Consider the following 25,205-nt stretch of genomic DNA (forward strand, 5'->3'; position numbering starts at 1 on the left):
AAGAGTCGGAACACTCAACATACCGATGGAACTGCACAGCAGATGGAGAGATGAGAGACGAGAGGCGAGTGCAGCACGACAAGAGAAACTGCGATACGGTACTGTTCTTCTTGAGAAGCAGAAGATAATGACAACCAATTCACAATAACTGAAAGAGAAGTTGGGAAACAGGATGGGAACTCGGACCATTGCTCAATAGCAGAAGCCCAACAGCAAGACCGGAACATAACAGAATGATACGATGCAGACCCAACGTTGGGGAGAGAGAGTACAAGTACAACCTGAGAATGCAGATGAGAAGATTTGCTTGTGTTTATTGTTTATTTGTTTATTTTATCAAGGCTTGAGGATAAGTTTGCAATAAATGAAGAGAAAATAACCATGAAATCTGATTTCATCATCAAAATAACTTTATACCAGGATAATTTCCATTACAGTGTTGAAAAGATAATTTTAGAAAGTTCCTTTGACCAGTTTAACTGCACAGGGTTGGCATCACAGAAGGCTAATTTCCTGGATCCACGGTATCTCTCGTAACATCTGTGGCCAATCCAAACTTTTTGGACAGTCCTGTCCTCACAATGCAATGACTGTGATGATCCAATCTTTCTTCTCCCATGAGCATCTGTGTTCGTCCATTTCACCATCGAGTAAAAAGACAGAAGTATTGCAAGGAGTGAGCTAGATGGACATTTTAGTCATGGTAACTCAAGTTACAATAAAGTACATGTGAAAAAGCTAGTTTTCTTTTTTACGCATGTCTCCTCAAACAGACAGTAGCATTAAGACCAAACTTACATTGTCAAACAGCCAGATATATTATTTCACACCTTGAAAGTGTTAAAATAATTGATGGTTGAATTCAGTGAAATTATATACAAATCCAGTTCACATTTCAAGTCAATCAGATAAAAAGTGAGGATTTTATAAATTTGACCTTCATTGACCTTTTCCTATGTTGACCTTTTGGCCTATGTTGACGTCAAGAATAATTGGTGGTTGAATTGAGACTCGATATGAAAATCCTCTTCAAATTTCAAGTCAATCGAAATTTGATTTGACTGTTTTTGACCTTTGTTGACCTTTCTAACTCCAAATCAAAAGACTTCTTGCTTATGACCAACTCTGCAATTTCGTGAAGATCGGTTTAAAATTGTGACCTGTCGGCGATTGACATTCAGACAGATAAACAGACAATAATTCACACGATCAATCAATATACTTCAAAAAGCTTCACTTTTCTCAAGTAACAAACAGGTGAAAACAAAACCCGATGTACTCGTCAGGTTCACTATGTTTTTTCGTTCAAAATTTTTGGAGATGAGCAAAGCTGTACATTTTGGGAATATTCAGAGTATGCAGAATCCAAAAATTAATGTTGGCATTTGCGTAGATACCTTTGCGAAAATAACTCAGGACAGTGATGAAGATCTGTAAAAGCATATTCCTGAACGGTATAGACCTAGTAGATCCTGTGTGTAGGACTTATAGTTCAATCTGATACGAACAAGGCTGCTTTCTTGCTTTATAAACCCATACCTATAACTTCAAAGGACTTACAATATCATGTATTATGTAATACAGTTATATCACAAATATAAAGACAATGGTTTTCAATTACCTTTGTTTGTTGCCTTTCTATAATCCTGAGCACTATTTTGAGGCCTTTATTGGATTCCTTGGTCCAGAAAACATAGGATTAGCATATTTAATTAAGTTTTTAGGTTCATTAGAAGCTGAGACAGCGCAAAATATGTATTTTATGGCGGCCATTTTGAAAATCCAAAATGGCGGCCATGCAGGTGTCTGGGCAAATGCCAACATTGATTTTAGGATTCTCCATGCTCTGATGATTCCAAAAATGTATTGTTTTGCTGATCTCCCAAAATTTTGAACGAAATTATATTTGTTAACATGGTGAACTAGTCCATGGGCCAGGATCCCAACTTTCCAGTATCGGTACCACCCGGGGTGACTAATGCTCTTTGGTGTTTTTAACTTGCTATATGTAACTTGCTTGACCCTGGTGTTGGGCTAGCGGCTAGGGTGCCGGCTTAGGATCCAAGGATCCTGGGTTCGAATCCCGGTCGATTGCTGAATTAACGCCAGGGGGGTTGACTCAGCCTGTCATCCTTCCGAGGTCGGCTAATTGAGTACCAGTTCACTGGTAATTCCCTGTTTGTCGTTAAAGGCGGCAAAAAGGGTTGGCGTCAGGAAGGGCATCCGGCCGTAAAACATTGCTTCAAAAAGGGGACCGAAAAATAACAACAACCACGGTTCCCGAAAAAGGCCAACCCCTGCTTTGCAGGGAAAAATGGCCTCTAAAGGTGGTTATATATGTCTCTAGTTTGCATTTTGATATGATAGCCCTTGCAGACTCTCAGCTTTTAGAGTTTATCACTTCTTGTAATGGACATGCCCCATGGATGAAAGGCACGAACACACACTTTACCACTATCCTTTATTCTCACACCACAATCTTTCTGTTAAGAATCAGTTCAGTCACAGACAAGCATAAAATACCACATAGGGATCCTTTCTTACCAGTATCACGAATGTAGGCAGTCATTCTCGTACATAAAGGCAGATTTTGTAGATGAAGTGGGTTGTTTTCAAAAAAATTCGAACTTAACTTAACAAAATATTTATGCAAGTTGAACAAAATATTTATGTTTTTGTCAAGTCACACCCTGTGACAAATCAGACTCTAGGTTTCCTGTTTTAAGCAAGGTCTTTGATTCAGTAGAATCAACATGCATCCATGACACTTTTTCTTTGGCTCTTAACATTATTAAATGAAGTACAGTTTCACGTTTCTGTTTGTGCATAATTATGCCACCAAGTTATTCATCATCACCGTCATCCATATCAGAGTCAGTTAAATCCACTTCTGGCTCTTCTTCACTGGCTTGGTTGCTGCATGTTTGTAGCTTGCACATGTCTGTGCACTTCAGGCCATTGCTGAGGCAGTTACATGCTGGTAGTTTGCATGACCGCACACATTTGCAGGAGAGCAGCTGCAGCACAGCATCTGGTGCAGGCAAGCCATGCATCCACTCAACAGCCAGCTTCCCATCCTCATCAGTTGTCCAACCACAGTCCTTTGGGCTTGGAACATAGGGCTGGCTCTGCAGACATCTCCTCCAGATGGCAGCTTGATAGTTTGCACGGCGAGCATGCATGAATAGACAGTCCTCACAAGGAGGGAGTTGACTTGACTCAACTTCTCCACGGCTGGCACAGAACAGTTGGTATCGAAGCTTGTTGACTTCAGATGTGCGGCTAGAAGGCATGTACATTGTACATATGGCAGGTGATCTCCTGTAGCTTCTGGAACAGTTCTGCAGATACTTCCCATGAACGTCCAAGTTCCATGAAAGCTTCCTGGTAGGTCTTGTCAGACTTCACCTGCTTCAAGGTCATCATCTTCCCACGGCCAGCGAATGCACTGACTGTATCACAGCCCGTGAAGGCATGCATACCAATCAAGGCATCACAGACAGTACCTCCCAATGCATGGCTTAGCTTGGTGATGTCCAGGAACCTTGTCCGGTTCTTTGTTCCACATTTCTGGTACATGGGACATGGGATGTTGCTGCTGACCCCCAGGCAGGTAACCAAGACGTCTGTATCCTCAGCAGTGATGACAACAGACTTATAGCCAGATTCTGCTGCATGAAGAGCATGGAGTAGTAGGCGAGTATCAGCTTCTTCCTGTGAGGATTTTAGCTCTGTGGCCTCTTCCCATTGTTCTTTGGTGATCTTGAAGCAAAGCTGCTCACAGGTAAAATAGAGTACCTTGTCCTCGAGTTTCTCTCTCTGTCTTGGCCCCTTCCATTCCTCTACCAGAAACTTGATCAGGCTTGTTTTGTTCGAAGGACTGCTGAGCAGTTTCCTCCATTGCTGGATGTTGTGCCCAGGTGCAATGTTCCGGATTTGGAGTCCAGTGTCTGCACCCCTGTTGGCTCTTTCTGCATCTTTAATGGACGTCTCCTTGTAAACGTCAAAGACGACATCGATGCGATGGCTCTTGGCACCTTCATGGAGAACACTTGACAAGGCTGATTCTGCCAGCTGTGAGAAGGTCTTGTCATTCCCTTTCCGTTTCTGGACCAGGCTCATCCCATCAATGACAGTTGCTGATGGCTCTGGGAGGAATTCTGCTGGAGAAACGTTCTTCTCCAACTCTCTCGCTAGGGCTGCTTTGTTGGTCTTATGGAGAGAGCCATCACCGTTGGCGAGAGCCCATGGCAAAGGCCCCAGGGGATGTGCCAAGACATCGCTCATGTGTAGCTTTCTGTTTTCCGCAACAAGGATCATCTGGCCAAACAGTTTCCTGTCAGCCTGTAGGACCACATCTTTGGCACAACCTTGGTTGCGTGGCTTCTTTCTGATGTCAGAGAACGTTTTCAGTTTCTTCTTCGTCATCTTGTCATGGAACTGGGTAGATGGTGCACTTGCGTGCATGCGTTCCTGCTTGAAAGTTTGATATGCCTCCTCTCCTATCCTGCGGGCCTCCAGAAGGTCCTTGGCCACTAGTTTTGGTGGTGCGGCTATAGCAGTTGACAAGCTGACAAGCTCTCCATGATCAGGGTTGAAAGGATTCAGCCAACTCGCGTCCATCAGCTGAACAAGGGACTGGACATCAGCCTCATCTCTTCTGATCCTAGGCAACTGTAGGTCTGGATGACTGACGTCAGAGTCATGTTGACCTATCATGCCCCTCAGCTGCCTTAAGTACCTGCTGTGGTACTCGGATGTCAAATAGTGTCTAGCCACAGCTCCACCTTTCAGGCTGAAACCTTTCGTACCTCCAGCTGTCTGGGTGTCTTTGTTCACAGTCTCCTCGATCGTCTGGTCCACAGGTATCCGTCCAAAGGGATTCTGGCTCCCATTCTGGACTGAAAAGCCACCCTGCATGAAGTGGGCATGCACTTCAGGATGTTCAATAGGCAGCCGAGACATCGTGGCATAGTAGTAGGTCAGGAAGCGGGCGCATTCTTTATTCTGACAGTACCATTGAAAGCAAAACAAAATCTTATCTAAGATCTGCCACATCTTTACCTCACTGGTAAGTTAATCCTAGAAAAGGAAAGGATATTACCATAGTTAACTGACCTTAACTAATCAAACTTAATTAACCTTAATTAGAACTGCAAAAGATAACTTACATAACCAGATATCTCACCAGTTCCATCAAAGGAGCTGAAATAAAAGCTTACATCTATCCGCAATTAACTCTTCCTAGAAAAAAAGCTGAATGTGAGTACACAATTATCCAATAAGAAAGTACAGACAAATAGGAAATGCATTAATTTTGCTCTGATGCTTAATAATTACAATATAGTAAAGCGCGGTGTTACGCGCGCTGTTTGTAAACAAGGACGAAGCGGACAACGCGGTAATTTGTAAGAGTCTTTATTCAAGAGCTCACTGTAACACTGAACTCTCAGGGCTGCGCACCCCGTGTATATCGTGAGGCCACGCCTCTCTCCCGGGCGTGGCCCACCCCCACTCGGTGTGCGGGGTGATGTCACCACGTCAGTGCTTTCGTGTCCGCCACACGCGCCCCCCCCAGAATCCCCGCGCACCTGAAGGGCCAGTTTGCGGGGCAAAAGGATGACCCGGCTGAAGCGCCCCCTGGCGATTGGCGGCGTCTGGGATGCAGGGATGCCATCTGGAATGCCTCCGGCTGCCCCTGGGATGGGTGCAGGACCGGGGGGCGGCGCGGCTGGGCGGTGCCGGGGGTCCGCCCGCAGGGGGGCGGCCCTGACGCGGGGGTCGGGCCACTGGCGGTGGATGGTCCACGTCGAGGTGGGCCGGCTTGAGGCGGTCCACAGAAACGCGGTCAGGAGTTCCGCTGATGTCCAGGGTGAAGTGCTTCACCCCGGTCTCCAGCACGCGGAAAGGCCCGTCGTACGGGGGCCGCAGTGGTGTCCGGTGGGCATCGTGGCGGACGAAGACGTACTCCGCCGTGCGAAGCTCCGGGGCGACGTGCGTCGGTGGGTGCCCGTGGCGTGCCGTTGGCACCGGGGCGAACCTCTGGTCGGTCTCCTGCAGAGCGGAGCGCTGCTGTGCCATGGTGCCGTGGAGTCGGGGACGAACTCGCCCGGCACCCGCAGCGGTTGCCCGAAGACCAACTCCGCCATAGATGCGCGCAGGTCCTCCTTGGGTGCCGTCCGGCGGCCCAGCAGGACCCAGGGGAGCCTGTCGACCCAGCCGCCGTCACGGAGGGTGGCCCGGAGTGCGGCCTTCAATGAGCGCTGAAATCGCTCACACAGGCCGTTAGCCTGGGGGTGGTAGGCCGTGGTTCAGTGCAGCCAGACCCCGAGCCCCTGCGCGACCGCCCCCCAGAGCTCCGAGGTGAACTGGGGGCCGCGGTTGGACGAGATGTCTGAGGGGGCGCCGAACCGGGCGACCCAGGTGGCGATGAAAGCCTGCGCGACGTCCGCCGCCGTCGTCGACGCCAAGGGCACGGCCTCCGGCCACCGGGTGGTGCGGTCCACCATGGTGAGGACGTGGGTGAAACCCCGAGAGGGGGGCAGAGGTCCCACCAGGTCCACGTGGACGTGGTCAAACCGGCGTTCCGGCACCGTAAACGGGGCCTGGGTGTGCCGGTGCACCTTGGCACGCGAGGCACGTCCTGGCCCAGCCGCGGACGGCCTTCCAGAGGCCATGCCAGACGAATTTGTCGGCGATCAACCTTTGGGAGGCCCTCGCGCCCGGGTGGGACAGGCCGTGGATGGCGTCAAACACCTGGCGCTGCCAGCCCGCGGGCACGATGGGGCGAGGCCGCCCGAGGGAGACGTCGCACAAGAGGGCCGCGCCCGCGCCGTCGAACGGCACCTCGGTGACGCGGAGGCCCGTGACGGCGGTCCGCAAGGCCTGGACGTCGGGGTCAGCGGCCTGGTCCACTGCCATCCGGGCATAGTCGATGCCGAGGTGGACTGCGTGGGCGATGGCCCGGGAAAGGCAATCCGCCACCGGGTTGTCCTTCCCCACGACGTGCCGGATGTCCGTCGTGTACTCGGACACGGCCGAGAGGTGACGCTGCTGCCGGGCCGACCACGGCTCGGTGACCTTGCCCATCGCGAAGACCAGCAGCTTGTGGTCGACGAAGGCCGTGAATGCACGGCCCTCGAGCAGATGGCGGAAGTGCCTGACCGCCAAGTGAAGCCCGAGCAACTCGCGGTCGAAGGTACTGTAACGGCGTTCGGGCGGGCGAAGCTGCCGGCTAAAGAACGCCAGCGGTTGCCAAGCTCCACGCACCCATTGCTCGTGCACCGCGCCCACCGCGTCGTCCGAGGCGTTGGTGGTGAGGGCGATCGGCGCATCGGGCGCCGGGTGCGCGAGCATGGTGGCGTTAGCCAAGGCGAGCTTCGCGCCCGTGAACGCCGCGTCCATCTGCTCGGTCCAGGTGACGTCGCCTTTGCCCGGCTTACCTCGGAGAGCTTCGTGCAGGGGGCGCAGGAGCTGGGCGATACGGGGCAGGAACCGATGGTAAAAGTTCACCATGCCCAGGAACTCCTGCAGCCCCCTGATCGTGCGGGGGCCCGGAAACCCCTTCACCGCCTCCACCTTGGCCGGCAGGGGGACGGCTCCGTGCCTGGTGATGCGGTGCCCCAGAAAATCGAGTTCGGCGGTACCGAACCGGTACTTTGCGGGGTTCACAATCAGGCCATGCTGGCCCAGGCGTTCGAAGAGCGTGCGGAGGTGGTGTAGGTGCTCTTCGCGGGACGCGCTGGCGATGAGGATATCGTCCAGGTAGACGTATACAAAATCCAAGTTGCGCAGGACGCTGTCCATCAGCCGCTGGAACGCCTGAGCTGCATTCTTCAGACCGAAGGGCATCCGCAGGAATTCGAAGAGTCCGAACGGCGTGATGACCGCCGTCTTCAGGACGTCCTCCGGCCTGACGAGGACCTGATGGTAACCGCGTATGAGGTCCACCTTCGAGAAGAAGGACATGCCCGCCAAACGGGCGGAAAAGTCCTGAATGTGGGGGACGGGGTAGCGGTCGGGGGTGGTGGCATCATTGAGACGGCGATAGTCCCCGCAGGGTCGCCATCCCCCGCCGGGCTTCGGCACGATGTGCAGCGGCGACGCCCAAGCACTCTCCGAGCGCCGAACGATGCCGAGTCGCTCCAGGGTAGCGAACTCCACTTTTGCTACCGCCAGCTTCGTCGGCTCGAGGCGGCGTGCCCGGGCGTAGACCGGTGGCCCGACGGTGGGGATGTGATGGGCCACCCCGTGCTTGACGGCCCCCGCCGAGAAGGTGGGCCGCGTGAGGGCCGGGAAGCCGGCGAGGAGGCGGGTGAATTCGTCCACTGCCGGAAGCGTACAGATCAACGTGGCCGGAACCGAACCGTACAGCAAGCCGCTTGGCAAGCCGCTCGGTGAGCCGCTGAGTGGGCTGCTCGACGAGCTGGGCAGCGCACAAGCGAGCGAGCTGAACGTCTCGGCCTGGACAAGACGTCTGTGCTTTACGTCGACCAGGAGCCCATTTGCGCACAGGAAGTCCGCGCCAAGCAATGCCATGGGCACGTCAGCGGTGACGAACGACCATCGGAAAACCTGCCCTCCGAACCGCAGAGAGAGGCAGCGTTTTCCGTACGTACGGATGGGCGTCCCGTTTGCGGCAAGCAGCACGGGGCCCCCGCCCGCAGCGTGCTTGTCCGACGTACCGGCAGGAACGACACTCACCTGCGCTCCTGTGTCGCGCAGGTAACGGCGCCCGGATAAGGTGTCCGTGATGAACAGCAGGCTGTTCGAACGGCCGGCACTCATTGCCACTATCGAGCGCCGGCCCGGGTGTTTCCCGACCTGTTGAAGGAGCATGGCGGATGACACTGTCGTGCCTCGTGGCCGAACTTGGCGTGGAACCAGCACCAGGTGGTGGAGCTGGAGGAGTGCGGCTGGCTTCGCCAGGCCGGCGGAGTTGGTGGTGTTCCCCGCGGTGGCGGTTTTCGCCGCGGCGGTGGGCGGGGCGTGGCGGCGGCCACGAGGTGCGTATCAGCATGCTGCGTATGCTGTGTAAGCTGATGCTGTGGATCAGCAGCTTCAGCCTCGAGGTCCGTGACGGCCGCACCGACTCTTGCCCGCGTGTCCGAAGCCGCGAAGTACCTGTCTGCCACGGCGGCCAATGCTCGGGGTTCCATTAGCACAGTCCCGGCCAACGCGAGGCGTACCTGTGCTGGAAGTTGGCAACAGAAAAGCGCCCGGAATAGAGAACCAGGGGCTTCGTCGCCCAACAGTGACAGCATATGGTCCATTCGGACCGACGGGCGCGTGTCGCCGAGCTCGGGGAGATCCAGGAGGCGGTCGGCCCGTGCGTCCTCCGTGAGGCCGAACGTGGCTAGGAGCAGCCGCTTGAGTGCCTCGTACTTGTGGCCGTCCGGTGGGTGGCGAAGGACGGACACAACTCAAGCGGCCGTGCCGGGCCCGAGGGAGGCGACGACGTGGCAGTAGCGCGTGTCGTCGTGGGTGAGGCGCCGAAGCTGAAACTGGGCTTCGGCTTGGACGAACCAAACTTCGGCCTGGGCCTCCCAAAATTCGGGAAGTTTAATCGACATCGCGTTGTTCGCCATGGCAATGGCGTCGTGTTTGGAAGGATCGCTACGGTAGATCCAACGTCGAGGGTCACCATTAAAGCGCAGTGTTACGCGCGCTGTTTGTAAACAAGGAGGAAGCGGCCAACGCGGTAATTTGTAAGAGTCTTTATTCAAGAGCTCACTGTAACACTGAAGTCTGAACTCTCAGGGCTGGGCACCCCGTGTATATCGTGAGGCCACGCCTCTCTCCCAGGCGTGGCCCACCCCCACTCGGTGTGCGGGGTGATGTCACCACGTCAGTGCTTTCGTGTCCGCCACAATAGTAGCATTTCTCACATGGTTTTAGTTCTGCATTGACTGAAATTAGATGTGATCTTTGCATACCGCAAGATTTAAATGAATGACGCAATGCCGCTATTGGGTGAATTTGAAGTTTTTACAAAAAACGGACAAAGCTGCCAGTGTGGAAAGGCTATCACATCTTAATGTACTTATATTGACCCAATAAACATTTTAGTACCACTTAGGTTTGGTCACTGGTCACTCCAGGTGGTACCGATATCTGGCCTGGCCCATGGACTAAACCTGACGATACCTTCAGAGGTGGAGGTAAAAACTGTCCATCATGACATAAAATGAATGGAATAAAAACTTCTATCAGGCAAAATTTTATTAAATCGTCCACGTGACTTCGGACAACAACAACAACAACCTTATGAAAATGCACATTTTGTAAGCGAAGAGGTGTCGGCTTTGCAGTATATTAAAATATATATTTATGTTATCAGAAGCGGCCTTGGAGAAACGCCACGATAAGCTATCTTAGCACGGATATACACCCCAACACACATCCACCTTGGGGGAGAAAACCCCCTTGGGGAAGGGGGCAAATGAATACGTCACAACCTTCATTGTGTGACCCTGAGTGCTCCTGTTAAGTTTGGTTGAGATTGGATAAGGAATGACCAAATGTATCGTGTTGAAAAATCATTAAACAAACACACAGACAAACAGCGCTATTTTGGTTGCAGGAATATCCAAACTCGACACCAGGACCAAACACCTGTCTTGCTGAGGTGAAAAATAATCTTTATTCACACCAATAGAAATGATGCCGCACGAGGCAAAACCATGGCCGATCCACGCCAAACCCCTGCACGGTAACCCCGTTTTAGCCCCCAACCCACGGGTGTAACACATTACACACATAGTGGCGCAGACAATCTCCATTGGCGAGGATAATGAATGTCTTGTGGTTCAGCATCCTCGACATTTCAAAACAAAATAGAACACATTTATCTTTGGATGAAAAATAGACGGAAATCTCCCATTTTAGAATTCAAGGTTCAAATCCGAGCCGTGGTTCCTTGGTCTGTGGCGAATCTGGGGATTGCAATTAACCCTCTGGAGTCTTCAAGCCGATTCTGTCTGCTTCACGCATGCGCCGAAATGTCTGCAAGTCGATTTTATCGGCTCGAGCCGCATTCAAATTTACCGCGCAATTCCGTGCAATAGGAGACTCCAGAAGGTTAAATAATACCCGAATGTTTGAAACGAAATCTTCGATTTGTGGCGAATCTGGGGATTGGAATTAAACAAAACCCGAATGTTTGAAACGAAATCCTCGATTTGTAGCGAATCTGCGGATTGGAATTAAACAAACCCCGAATGTTTGAAAAGAAAGCCTCGCTCGACGACGAATCTGCTGATTGGAATTAAACAAAACCCGAATGTTTGAAATGAAATCCTCGATTTGTGGCGAATCTGGGGATCGCAATTAAACAAAACCCGAATGTTTGAAACGAAATCCTCGATTTGTGGTGAATCTGCGGATTGGAATTAAACAAAACCCGAATGTTTGAAATGAAATCCTCGATTTGTGGCGAATCTGGGGATCGGAATTAAACAAAACCCGAATGTTTGAAACGAAATCCTCGATTTGTGGCGAATCTGCGGATCGGAATTAAACAAAACCCGAATGTTTGAAACGAAATCCTCGATTTGTGGCGAATCTGCGGATTGGAATTAAACAAAACCCGAATGTTTGAAACGAAATCCTCGATTTGTGGTGAATCTGGGGATCGGAATTAAACAAAACCCAAATGTTTGAAACGAAATCCTCGATTTGTGGCGAATCTGCGGATTGGAATTAAACAAAACCCGAATGTTTGAAACGAAATCCTCGATTTGTGGCGAATCTGGGAATTGGAATTAAACAAAACCCGAATGTTTGAAACTAAATCCTCGATTTGTGGCGAATCTGCGGATTGGAATTAAACAAAACCCGAATGTTTGAAACGAAATCCTCGATTTGTGGCGAATCTGGGGATCGGAATTAAACAAAACCCGAATGTTTGAAACGAAATCCTCGATTTGTGGCAAATCTGCGGATTGGAATTAAACAAAACCCGAATGTTTGAAACGAAATCCTCGATTTGTGGCGAATCTGCGGATTGGAATTAAACAAAACCCGAATGTTTGAAACGAAATCCTCGATTTGTGGCGAATCTGGGGATCGGAATTAAACAAAACCCGAATGTTTGAAACGAAATCCTCGATTTGTGGCGAATCTGGGGATCGGAATTAAACAAAACCCGAATATTTGAAACGAAATCCTCGATTTGTGGCGAATCTGCGGATTGGAATTAAACAAAACCCGAATGTTTGAAACGAAATCCTCGATTTGTGGCGAATCTGGGGATCGGAATTAAAGAAAACCCGAATGTTTGAAACGAAATCCTCGATTTGTGGCGAATCTGCGGATTGGAATTAAACAAAACCCGAATGTTTGAAACGAAATCCTCGATTTGTGGCAAATCTGCGGATTGGAATTAAACAAAACCCGAATGTTTGAAACGAAATCCTTGAGTTGCGGCGAATCTGGGGATCGGAATTAAACAAAACCCGAATGCTTGAAACGAAATCCTCGATTTGTGGCGAATCTGCGGATTGGAATTAAACAAAACACGAATGTTTGAAAAGAAAGCCTCGCTCTAGGACGAATCTGCAGATTGGAATTTGTGAATTAACTATTTTTAGGGATTGCTTGAGTGAACTGACTTCGCTCACACGTGACACGTTGTTGTCTGCATTGTACTGCGCGGACCTATTCACTTCACTTCACTTCACTTCACTTCACTGTTCGCCATGAATGGAGATCTCTCCGGTGAGGATAACAGGTTGAACCCTCCGGGATCCTCGAGTTTCTCCGATGGAAGGAACTTGGTCGGTCCTGAAGATTCTCACTCGGACTGCAGGTTCAGGATCGCTCGACCTGAGGAGAACGAGTCCGGACACGGTACGTGATGTTTACTGTTTAAATACATTTACACGGGGAATCACACCATGGACGGGGAGGGTTCCCTCGTACAAGATCGTGTCGATGTCCTGATCGGGTTCACTCGTACAAGATCGTGTCGATGTCCTGATCGGGTTCCCTCGTACAAGATTGTGTCGATGTCCTGATCGGGTTCCCTCGTACAACATCATATCGATGTCTTGATTGGGTTCCCTCGTACAAGATCATGTCGATCTCCTGATCAGGTTCACTCGTACAAGATCGTGTCGATGTCCTGATTGGGTTCACTCGTACAACATCGTGTGGATGTCCTGATTGGGTTCCCTCGTACAAGATCGTGTGGATGTCCTGATTGGGTTCCCTCGTACAAGATCGTGTAGATGTTCTGATTGGGTTCACTCGTACAAGATCGTGTGGATGTCCTGATTGGGTTCACTCGTACAAGATCGTGTCGATGTCCTGATTGGGTTCACTCGTACAAGATCGTGTCGATGTCCTGATTGGGTTCACTCGTACAAGATCGTGTCGATGTCCTGATCGGGTTCCCTTGTACAATATAGTGTCGATGTCCTGATCGCGTTTCCTCTTACAAGATCGTGTCGATGTCCTGATCGGGTTTCCGCTTACAAGATCGTGTCGATGTTCTGATTGGGTTCACTCATACAAGATCGTGTCGATGTCCTGATTGGGTTCACTCGCACAAGATCGTGTCGATGTCCTGATTGGGTTCACTCGTACAAGATCGTGTCGATGTCCTGATTGGGTTCACTCGTACAAGATCGTGTCGATGTCCTGATCGGGTTCCCTCGTACAATATCGTGTCGATGTCCTGATCGGGTTTCCTCTTACAAGATCGTGTCAATGTCCTGATCGGGTTCCCTCGTACAAGATCATGTCGATCTCCTGATTGGGTTCACTCGTACAAGATCGTGTCGATGTCCTGATCGGGTTTCCTCTTACAATATCGTGTCGATGTCCTGACCCGGTGAATCGATTCCGTTCTTTGTTGTCGAAGCTCGAACGTAGATTTAGATTCCTGAGATCAGATTCGTTAATGGACGAGGTATCAGAAAAGTTCATTCGTTTCCTCCTCTTCCCTCGGATTCGACAAAACTACCTTTGTTATAATCACCTCCACACCTTCAGAAATCTTTATGAGTTTTGGTGCTGAGTTTATTTATTTCGTGTTGTTTGTTCCGTTAGAAACACAAAATGGCAGAAGGGTAATGGTGGGAGATGTTCTTCGATGCAGGTGAGGATGGTGAAAGTTGTAAAAGTGAAAGTGGGACTTGTCTTTCCCACATAAGAATTGTCTCTTTGCCACATTAGCATTGTCTCTTTGTCACATCAGAATTGTCTCTTTGTCACTTAAGAATTGTCTCTTTGTCACATAAGAATTGTCTCTTTGTCACATAAGAATTGTCTCTTTGTCACATCAGAATTGTCTCTTTGTCACATAAGCATTGTCTCTTTGTCACATAAGCATTGTCTCTTTGTCACATCAGAATTGTCTCTTTGTCACATAAGAATTGTCTCTTTGTCACATTAGCATTGTCTCTTTGCCACATTAGCATTGTCTCTTTGTCACATAAGAATAGTCTCTTTGCCACATTAGCATTGTCTCTTTGCCACATTAGCATTGTCTCTTTGCCACATAAGAATTGTCTCTTTGTCACATTAGCATTGTCTCTTTGCCACATTAGCATTGTCTCTTTGTCACATAAGAATAGTCTCTTTGCCACATATGAATTGTCTCTTTGCCACATATGAATTGTCTCTTTGCCACATTAGCATTGTCTCTTTGTCACATAAGAATTGTCTCTTTGCCACGTATGAATTGTCTCTTTGCCACGTATGAATTGTCTCTTTGCCACATCTGAATTGTCTCTTTGCCACATATGAATTGTCTCTTTGTCACATATGAATTGTCTCTTTGCCACATATGAATTGTCTCTTTGCCACATATGAATTGTCTCTTTGCCGCATATGAATTGTCTCTTTGCCACATATGAATTGTCTCTTTGCCACATATGAATTGTCTCTTTGCCACATATGAATTGTCTCCTTGCCACATATGAATTGTCTCTTTGTCACTTAAGAATTGTCTCTTTGCCACATATGAATCGACTCTTTGCCACAAAAGAATTGTTTCTTTGCCACATATGAATTGTCACTTTGCCACATTTGAATTGTCTCTTTGCCACATGAATTGTCTCTGTCACGTAAGAATTGTTTCTTTGCCACATATAAATTGTCTCTTTGCGACATAAGAATTGTCCCTTTGTCACGTAAGAATTGTCTCTTTGTCACGTAAGAATTGTCTCTTTGTCACGTAAGAATTGTCTCTTTGCCACATATATGAATTGTCTCTTTGCCACATATGAATTGTCTTTGTCACATAAGAATGATCTCTTTGCCACATGTCAATTGTCTCTTTGTCACATAAGAATTGTCTCTTTGCCACATATGAATTGTTTCTTTGCCACATCTGAATTGTCTCTTTGCCACATAATAATTTTCTCTTTGCCATGGAAAAATTGTCTCTTTGCCACAAATGAATTGTCTCTTTGCTCCATAATAATTGTCTCTTTGCCACATATGAATTGTCTCTTTGCTCCATAAGAATTGTCTCTTTGCCATTGAAGAATTGTCTCTTTGCCACATAAGAATTGTCCCTCTGCCACATAAGAATTGTCCCTTTGCCACATATGAATTGTCCCTTTGCCACGTAAGAATTGTCCCTTTGCTACGTAAGAATTGTCTCTTTGCTACGTAAGAATTGTCTCTTTGCTACATAAGAATTGTCTCTTTGCTACATATGAATTGTCACTTTGCCACGTAAGAATTGTCCCTTTGCCACGTAAGAATTGTCCCTTTGCCACGTAAGAATTGTCTCTTTGCCACATAAGAATTGTCCCTCTGCCACATAAGAATTGTCCCTTTGCCACATATGAATTGTCCTTTTGCCACGTAAGAATTGCCTCTGTCGCATTGTCTCTGTCACGTAAGAATTGTCCCTTTGCCACATATTGATTGTTTCTTTGCCACATAAGAATTGTCTCTTTACTACATGAGAATTGTCTCTTTGCCATGGAAGAATTGTCTCTTTGCCACATATGAATTGTTTCTTTGCCACATATGAATTGTCACTTGCTCATGTAAGAATTGTCTCTTTGCCACAGATGAATTGTCACTTTCTCACATCGGAATTGTCTCTTTGCCACATATGAATTGTCTCTTTGCCACATATGAATTGTCTCTTTGTCACGGAAGAATTGTCTCTTTGCCACATATGTATTGCCTTTCCCACATATGAATTGTCTCTTTGCCCCATAAGAATTGTCTCTTTGAAACATATGAATTGTCTCTTTGTCACGTAAGAATTGTCTCTGTCGCATTGTCGCTGTCACGTAAGAGTTGTCCCTTTGCCACATATTGATTGTTTCTTTGCCACATAAGAATAGTTTCTTTGCCACATAAGAATTGTTTCTTTGGCACATATGAATGGTCTCTTTGCCACATATGAATGGTCTCTTTGTCCCATAAGAATTGTGTCTTTGCCACGTGGGATTCTTTCCACTCAACATGGGACTTTTTCTTTTTAATATATTGTTTATCATGAAGAAACTGACAATGTAGTGCATATTTTTTTTGGGCCTTTTTCTGAGTTGCCACATGCTGAATATATATACATTTTCTCCCCCTGTGTCAGATTTAGTTTTCTTTTTCCAGTCACTGATTTCCTGATTCCTGTCCATTTCACCAAAAATGCTGTCCAGAACTGTATTGTGAATTTTGATTTATTTGGAAGAACTTTTCAAAGTTGAGTTTGAATGCTGTGTTTTTATTTTCAGATTTTATTGTGGAAGTAAAGGTCGAGTCCGAGTTCATTGACGATTACCCCTCGCTTGTCAAAGGTGTGGAGAACAACAATAACAACAAAAATAATAATCTTCGGTGATGGTTCTCACACATGCCTTCCTGGGAAAGCAATAAATTGTGAAATGTTTTGCAGATGAAGCTCTTCTGGGGACGATGGAAACTTTCCAAAGTTATTTTGAGACTTCCCAAGATGCTTTGAGCAATGAGCATGTAAAGGTGGAACCATGTGATTCTCTTCCCATGGAGTCCAGCAAAGCTGTTCAACTGCTTGAGGGTAAGTCAAGCATCACAATGAACACATCACATGGTTTTCACTTGTTTGTTTGTTCTTTTTCAATGATGAAACCATTTTGTTCTAAACTCTGAAATAACAGATCCATTAAATTGTGGTCAAGCAAGTGAGCCTGTTTATATTCACTGGAAATGGATATTAGTTGCTTGTAAAATACTGTCGTGCGATTGCCCTCGGTGAAGACCGGATGGAAACGAGCTTAATGAGGCGACAATCAATGGCGGATTTGCGAAACGCGCGCGGGAGGAAGAAGTAAAGAAGAGGAAGACGCGGCAAGATTTACCTCATGGTCCGCACGTGCCAGCGTCTTCCACCTGAAAAGTGATTAAACTCACACGAACACGGGATTAAAGTTGTTTGGGAAAATAATACAAAGGTTTATTCAATAAATATCGGGACAGGAAAAGAACGTGCCGCTATCTCCTAAACCCCTATAATGGAGCGCTCCCACACGGACTTCGACTGCACTGCACTGGGAAGGATAAATAAAAGGAAACGTTGTGTTTGTGTTTGTGCGTCTTAGCTCGATCAGTCGTCAGGTCCGTTCACGTCGTCCAGGCGCAGCTCCGGCGTTGGCCCAAACAGGCCTCGACGCACCCCTGTCCACTAGGCCCCGACGAGGCCTCCCGCGCAAAGCGAGCAGGCGTGCATCCCGGCTCCCCAGCCGTGCAACGTCATCCTCGGATTTGGCACGGCCCTCCGATGCACACAACGTTTGTGGCGAGAGAGTCGAAGATGAAGGGACCAAACGAGCAGGGCGAGGCAAGAAGAAAGGTCGACACAGAGGTCTGGGCAGGATCGATCCAGGAACGAGAAAGGCAAAATGTCGGCTTGCTGGTGGTTTTACCACCTGTGCCTTGACGGCACCAATTCTCTCGTCCAACCACTGCGCTGGTCCTTGCGTCCTCCTTCGCGCCCTCCACTCCGACTGGCCGAATGTTCGTGCCTTTGGTGATCGTCATTTGTCAGTGACCAGTCAGAGTGGCACGTCCTTCATCGTCCTGCTCTCCAATCGGCGCGTGTGTTACGGGGTCCTTCTGTGCGTGTCTTTCTCGGCCTGCCTGCACAATGTTTGCTTGCCATGGTGAACAACTGCACGGCCGCTGCCTGTTTGCTCTTCCAGTCAGTTTTATCGTCTTGTAGCGGAGGGGGATTTTATTAGTGTGTGCACGAATGGATCTATCTGCTGTATAAGATTGCGTTGCCAGACGTGACAATGGATAAATCACAGAGGTTTGACTCACCGCGGAATTAGCTTAGTCCCTATTCTACCTATCACCCGATCATCCTCGTATGATCACAGTTATACACTTAATGCTCTAAATTCACATTCATTCCACCCCTCCTCTATCGTTCTTAAACGGATCTCTAACTTGAAAATCACAATAAACCCAATTTGTTATAAATGTTTGTCTTTCATTAATCATCCACTTTCTAAGCTCCCCCCTTGCCTCTCCCCTCCAAATCTCCCCCCTTGCCCCTGCCCTCCTAAATTCCCCCCTTTCCCCTCCCCTCATAAACTCCCCCCTCACCCCTCCCCTTCAAATCTCCCCGCCCTACCATCCCTCTCCAATTCTGCCCCCTCCCTCCTCCTCAAAGCTACCTCCTGCCCACTTCATCTCCCTTCTGTCTCATACCTCCACCTCCCCCAACCTTCTAGTTTCCTCTGCCCCCCCCCCCCCTCAAACAACCCCTCACTGTGCCTCATCCCATCACCATCAAACCTTTCGTCATCCTCATCCTTCCCTTTCTTGTAACTCTTCTGTAATCTCTGACACACTATCAACTGCTCTCCCGACCTCCCCCTCTCATCCTTCATCTGACCCTACCCCTCCCTCCCTACCCTGTCCTGCACCCGATACTCCCCCTCTCTCCTCATTAACGGTATGGACCTCAAACATCCAGGGCCTTTGATCAAACCTGATTGATATCTCCATTCAGGTTGCTTCTGACAATCTTGACTTGATCTGCTTTACAGAAACTTTCCTCCTTCAAGATATCTCTGATTCCTTGATATCTCTTCCTGGTTACTCCCTCCTCCTGTATGATAGACCTGAGCCTCGTCCTGATGGTTGGGTTGCTGTCTTTATCAAAAACTCTCTTCCTCACTCTCCTTACACTGCCCTCTCTCCACCCCACCCCCAAGAGTACCTCTGGCTATGGCTTCCTATCCACTCCCACCTTTTGTTCAAATGTGTTCTGTACCGTCCTTCAAACAGTGATGGCTCCATTTACATTTCGCTGTCTGATAACATGGACCAACTTCTATCCACTTATCCCAACTCTCTCTTCCTCATATGTGGCGACTTCAACTGTCATCATGCCAGCTGGCTGGGTGTGGGTTCATCTCTCACCAGCCATGGCACCTCAGCAAAGGACTTCTGCGACTCATTGGGACTGACACAATCTGTCAATTTCCCGACCCGGATCTCAGTCAATGGAGTATCTTCTCTTCTTGACTTGGTTATGACAAACTTCCCTGTAAATGTCTGCTGCTCTTCTTCTGCTCCAATCGGTTCTTCTGATCATGTGCTTGTTAAAGTGGACATCTCTCTGGCCATTCTCAGAGAGCCTCCTCAGCGTCGACGAGTCTGGCATTTCACTCAGGCCGACTGGCACGGTCTTCAAGCAGCCATCAATCATCTGGACTGTTCTCCCATCTCTACTGCCTCTGACATCAACACATCCTGGGAATTCTTCGTCAGCAAACTGCTCTCTCTCATGCACAGATTTATCCCATCTCGTCTTCAGTTGTCTTCCCCTTCCTCCCGTCCATAGTACACTGAATCTTGTGGTGAGGCAGTTGCCCTGAAACAACTTGCCTTTGCCTCTTGGAAAGCATATCCAACTGAAGGGAATCTCAGTTCCTTGTCACACTGTCAAACCTGTCTCCTTCCTCCAAATCCTGGTGGTCAAATCTGGAGTCTGGTCAAATCCGTTTCTGGTGTTTGTTCCCCCTCCATCCCCTCCCTTACCTCAAATGGCTACACAGTTGACACCGCACGTGGCAAAGCCGAATGCCTCAACTCTGTGTTTGCCTCAAAATATTGTGTCCCAAACCCATCTCTGTCTGTTCCCACCTGACCCAGTCGAACCCAACTGCTGCTGGACTCTGTGTCCTTCTCTCCTGACAAGGTGGAGAAGTTTTTGTCAAACCTCGACGGCAGCCAAACAGTTCAATCTTGGTTTCATCAGGCCACAGAATCTTGTTTCTCACAGTCTGAGAGTCCTTTAGGTGCTTTTTTTTGCAAACTCCAAGCGGGCTTTCATGTGTTTTTCACTGAGGAGAGGCTTCCGTCTGGCCACTCTGCCATAAAGCCCAGATTGGTGGAGTGTTGCAGTGATGTTTGTCCTTCTGGAAGTTTCTCCCATCTCCACACAGGATCTCTGAAGCTTAGCCAGAGTGACCATCGGGGTCTTGGTCACCTCTCTTACCAAGGCCCTTCTCCCCCGATTGCTCAGTTTGGCCGTGCGGCCAGCTCGAGGAAGAGTCCTGGTTGTTCCAAACTTCTTCCATTTAAGAATTATGGAGGCCACTGTGCTCTTGGGAACGTTCAATGCAGCAGAAATTTTTTTGTGGGCTTCTCCAGATCTGTTCCTCGACACAATCCTGTCTCTGAGCTCTGCAGGCAATTCGTTCGACCTCATGGCTTCGTTTATGCTCTGATATACATTGTCAGCAGTGAGACCTTATATAGACAGGTGTGTGCCTTTCCAAATCATGTCCAATCAATTGAATTTACCACAGGTGGACTCCAATCAAGGTGTAGAAACATCTCAAAGATGTTCAAGAGAAATGAGAGGCACCTGAGCTAAATTTCAAGTGTCATAGCAAAGGGTATGAATACTTGTGTCAATGTGATATTTCAGTTTTTTCTTTTTAATATATTTGCAAGACTTTCTAAAATCCTGTTTTCTCTGTCATTATGGGGTATCGAGTGTCGATTGATGAGGGAAAAAATGAATTTAAACGATTTCAGCAGAATGCTCCAACATCACAAAATGTGAAAAAAGTGAAGGGGTCTGAATACTTTCTGAATGCTGAATGAATACTGGTTTATTCTATGTTTCAAGTGAACAAGGAACCAACCAGACACCGCTTCAATCTAAAAACTTTGCAATAACCACAAAGGGATTGCAGTGTTACAATTACGTCAACTATATTATTCGTATTAACACTATTATTATTATTATTACGAAAACAATAGTGCTGTATAATAATAATAATAAAAATAACAATAAAAATCGGTTTATTCTAAAACGACTTCTGCAGCCATAAGCTGAATTAGTCAATTTACAAATACTGCATTTTAATGACAATAATAAGTTACAATAATAATATAAGATGCAGCAAGATGCAAGTTATAAAATGCATAAACCAATTTAAAGTTATTTCAACACAAAAAGGCGAGAAGGAAAACATGAAAGGCAATACAAAATATTGCAATTTAAAATATCAAAACAATCAATTGTGGTAGAGGAGACCCAGAGTGGTGCACAACAAAGGCACCATGAAGTGTGGCGAGAAACCATAAATAAATAAAGCTGCACCAAGCCTCCCCATGAAGTTTAATCAGACCAAAGAAGCCATGGAGGCTGCGACAGTGCGACATTGACCCTCGCCCCGACCTCCATCCCACAACTCCGGCGATATCCACAGCGTTTGCGCAGAAAAACGCGGAGAAGTCCCATGCACACGCAGCAGAGAACACGAAGGTCCACACGCAGACCAATCAGTGGGCGGAGGGGCGCAGCAACGAGCATGGTGGTGGGCCCGATGGCGAGCAGATCAAATCATGAGCAGAGGGAGGGCAGCCGTGGCAGGAAGGGTGTGCCCATCTGTGATGCCAAGGCAGATCCAAAACGTCGCTGACAAAACCGAGGAGAAGCATGTGTGGAAGTCTATTTTTAAAATCCGATTTCCATCAAGTAGTTTTCAGGTAGGAGAGTTATCTCTGGCACTTTGAGTTAAATTGTGGTCGGGTTCCCATTGGTCCCTTTCCAAAAGCAATAATTTAAATTATAGACATCTACTAAATTGTCAGGATAGTTAAATAACTTGCATCTCCTCGATGATAGTCTTTTCTTTCTGATTGTTTAAAACATAACGGACACCAGTTATTATATTTTACAAAGTAGTATAACAGGCGTATACCCGTTTTGGGAATGAATCTGTTCATTGACCACACATTTGCATAAGGACAAATGCTTATCTACCTTCAAGTTTGAAGTCATTTTGTGTTGTGTTTGCCTTGGGACAATATATGAGCTTAAGGGATTTTGAAGACACAGCTTATGCACGTTGGTGCCAAGCCAGTCAAGGAGTTGTCTTTGTAATGAATAGACATCTACATATATCTTCCTTTGCAGTGATTTTAATTTTGCAGTGTAAATACCAATTTGAAGTAACCCTTTGTCTTACAAAACAGATTTCTTCTGGCGCCCCTTTCTATCTGAACACTATCGGGTTCCATGATTGACCTTTTGTGAAAAGAATGTCCAGCTCAGCCAGGAGTCGGCATAATTAACGTTTTCCCAAAATTTGTTCGCCCCGCTTCGTCCCGCCCCCACCCCCTCCCCACTCACTCCACACTCGACCAATCACACTGTATCCCTCGATCCTTGTATCCCTCCCACCCATACTTCAGTCGACCAATCCCATCTTTGCTCCTCCTTCTACTTGCCCCCTCCCAATTTGTGTTCTTTTTTCTTCCCGCCAGTATAAAGGGACTTGCTTTGGCTGTAGAATCAGGGATTCTGCTTGGTTGTTGACACTGTATTTGGTGTGTCTTTATGACGTTTTATTTGATGCATATCTCTGCTGTACCAGGTGAAATCCTCTGGGTATTAAACGATGTAGAAATCTGATTGGTGCGGACATTGGATTTTTAAATAATTCATTCAATTAATTAAATTCCACGACACATACAACACAGAGCCAGGTGCGCAACGGAGAGCCAGGTGCGCAACGGAGAGCCAGGTGCGCAACGGAGAGCCAGGTGCGCAACGGAGAGCCAGGTGCACAACGGAGAGCCAGGTGCACAACGGAGAGCCAGGTGCACAATGGAGAGCCAGGTGTGCAGCCAGGAGCCAAATCCATCGAAATCCAGGGCAGTTCCCGTCTGGCCAGCAGCCCAAGGACAGCACAGGCACGAAGGCAAAATGCAGAGTCAAGAATATGGCACCACTCACAACTCGCAAGTTTTCAGGCATTCTTCCATCACTATCCTTGCTCAAAACCCCGCCGATGAAACCCACTGCCAGAAACCTCCCGGCCACTGCAAGAGTGGCCTGAAAGGTCATGAACCCGAACATCACAAAAACCACCACATCCACGAACAGGGGCACGCAGTCCATGCTGGCATGGAAGGGAGGGTGCACCTCACCGACACAGACCCTCAGAGGATCGGTCACTGCAGAACCACGTAGGTCTCAGAGGCAGAACCCCAGCACTGAACCGTGCGATACAGGGAGCTCAAGGTGTCTGGACAGTCATTATGAATCCATATGTAAGCATTGGAACTTCCTCGTTTGCTAAATTTAAATATGAATTAAAATAAACTAAAAACAAAGTACCCGGTGTGTACCCCAGTTGAGAATAGGTACACCGTATCCCTTTGCATCGTAAGAGGTGACGAAGGGTTGGCGTCAGGAAGGGCATCCGGCCATAAAAACATTGCTTCAAACAGGGAACCATGATTGTCATGGGTCCCGCAAGGCTAACCCCCGCTCTAGCGGGGAAAATGGCCTTAAAACGATCATTCATTCATTTGATTCATTCAAAAACAAAACTACAAAACTTAAGGACTCTTTTCACCACAAGACACATGCATGATACCGGCTAATCCCGGTATTAGTTTATTCTATGTTTCGAGTCAACAATGAACCAACCATACACCGCTTCAATCTAGAAACTTTGCAAGAACGACAAAGAGATTGCAGTGTTACGATTATATGTACTATATTATTAGTATTAATGCTGTTATTATTATGAAAACAATACGACTGTATTAGTTTATTCTTTGTTTCGAGTCAACAATGAACAAACCATACACCGTTTCAATCGACAAACTTTGCAATAATGACAAACGGATTGCAGTGTCATGATTATATTTACGATATTATTAGTGTTAACGCTATTATTATAATTACGAAAACAATACTACTGTATTAAGAAACCTGGGATAATTTGTCCGAAGCGGCCTGAAGGTGAGCCATGAAGGCAACAAGCATAAGGCCTATAAGTACTGTCATTGGAAGAACCGTAACGCCTATGCTTTTGATATTTGATGGTTATTTGAACAATCGGTTTGTTTGTGTTTCACACTGAATGAAAAACGTTGAGGTAGAGTATGGCGATTGGGACATATGACATGTTCGACGATATGTTCGGCCTGAACGAAATTGGAATCAAAATGGTGGTGTGCGGAATCGGCCGCCATACCGCCATAATGATATCAGATGTAGTCACATCACCCTGTAAAGTGACCAGATCCTCAGCTCAGATTGGTTTACATTTGAGGAGACATACAAATGGACGGACAAACACTGTTCTGGATGGCTTTCCCCTATGGGCTATGCCATGAAAAAAAATCTTTTCAGAGCACTGTGTATTCTTACTCTCCCTCAAGAGTTGGTTGGTTCAGTTGTTTCACCCCTCTTCTCTGGGAATTGGAAAAGGTAGAGCTTTGACAATCATTCCTTGTCGGCAGATGGGTAGAACCAAGCATTCTGAATTCCACAGAATGTTCATTGAAGTTTGGCAACTGCCGTGAAAAGCATGGAGCTGATGTTTCGAGTGTTAACCCTTCGTTGGATGGGGCCACACTTTTGATTGAATACATTTTGCAGAATAACGTCTGAGAATGTAGTTTGTGTTTCCTCAAATGTAATTTGTGTGAAATATTTGTCAATTATCGCATACTTTTCAAAGAAGGTTTGAATTTTTATAATTTTTGTGATTTGTCTTTTCAGAGAAACAAATGAAACTGGTTTCTTGTTCCAACTGTTCCAAGTTGTTCAACCCAGAAGTTTTCAATCCACACATGACTCGGACTATTTGTGATGAAAATGACAAGATTGGCATCGTGTCTTGCAACCACAGTTGCAAAAGTTGTGCAGAGACATTAATCAATATCCAAGGAAGTGGGAGATCATACAAGTGTTCTGTGTGCGACAAATC

The 25,205-nt window shown here is 47.5% G+C and overlaps 2 long non-coding RNA genes across 2 annotated transcripts in view; both read left to right on the forward strand.

Moving 5' to 3' along the window:
* Window positions 1-25,205, forward strand: part of LOC144892321 (uncharacterized) — a 340,168-nt gene that overhangs the window by 102,627 nt on the left and 212,336 nt on the right. The window lies entirely within an intron of this gene.
* LOC137428329 (uncharacterized) lies at window positions 16,702-22,889 on the forward strand. Its single transcript, XR_010984690.2, has 3 exons — window positions 16,702-16,766; window positions 16,865-17,005; window positions 22,453-22,889. It is a non-coding gene; the product is annotated as an uncharacterized LOC137428329 (long non-coding RNA).

This window comes from Myxine glutinosa, chromosome 5, assembly GCF_964187855.1.
Source record: "Myxine glutinosa chromosome 5, kmMyxGlut1.1, whole genome shotgun sequence".
NCBI lineage: Eukaryota > Metazoa > Chordata > Myxini > Myxiniformes > Myxinidae > Myxine > Myxine glutinosa.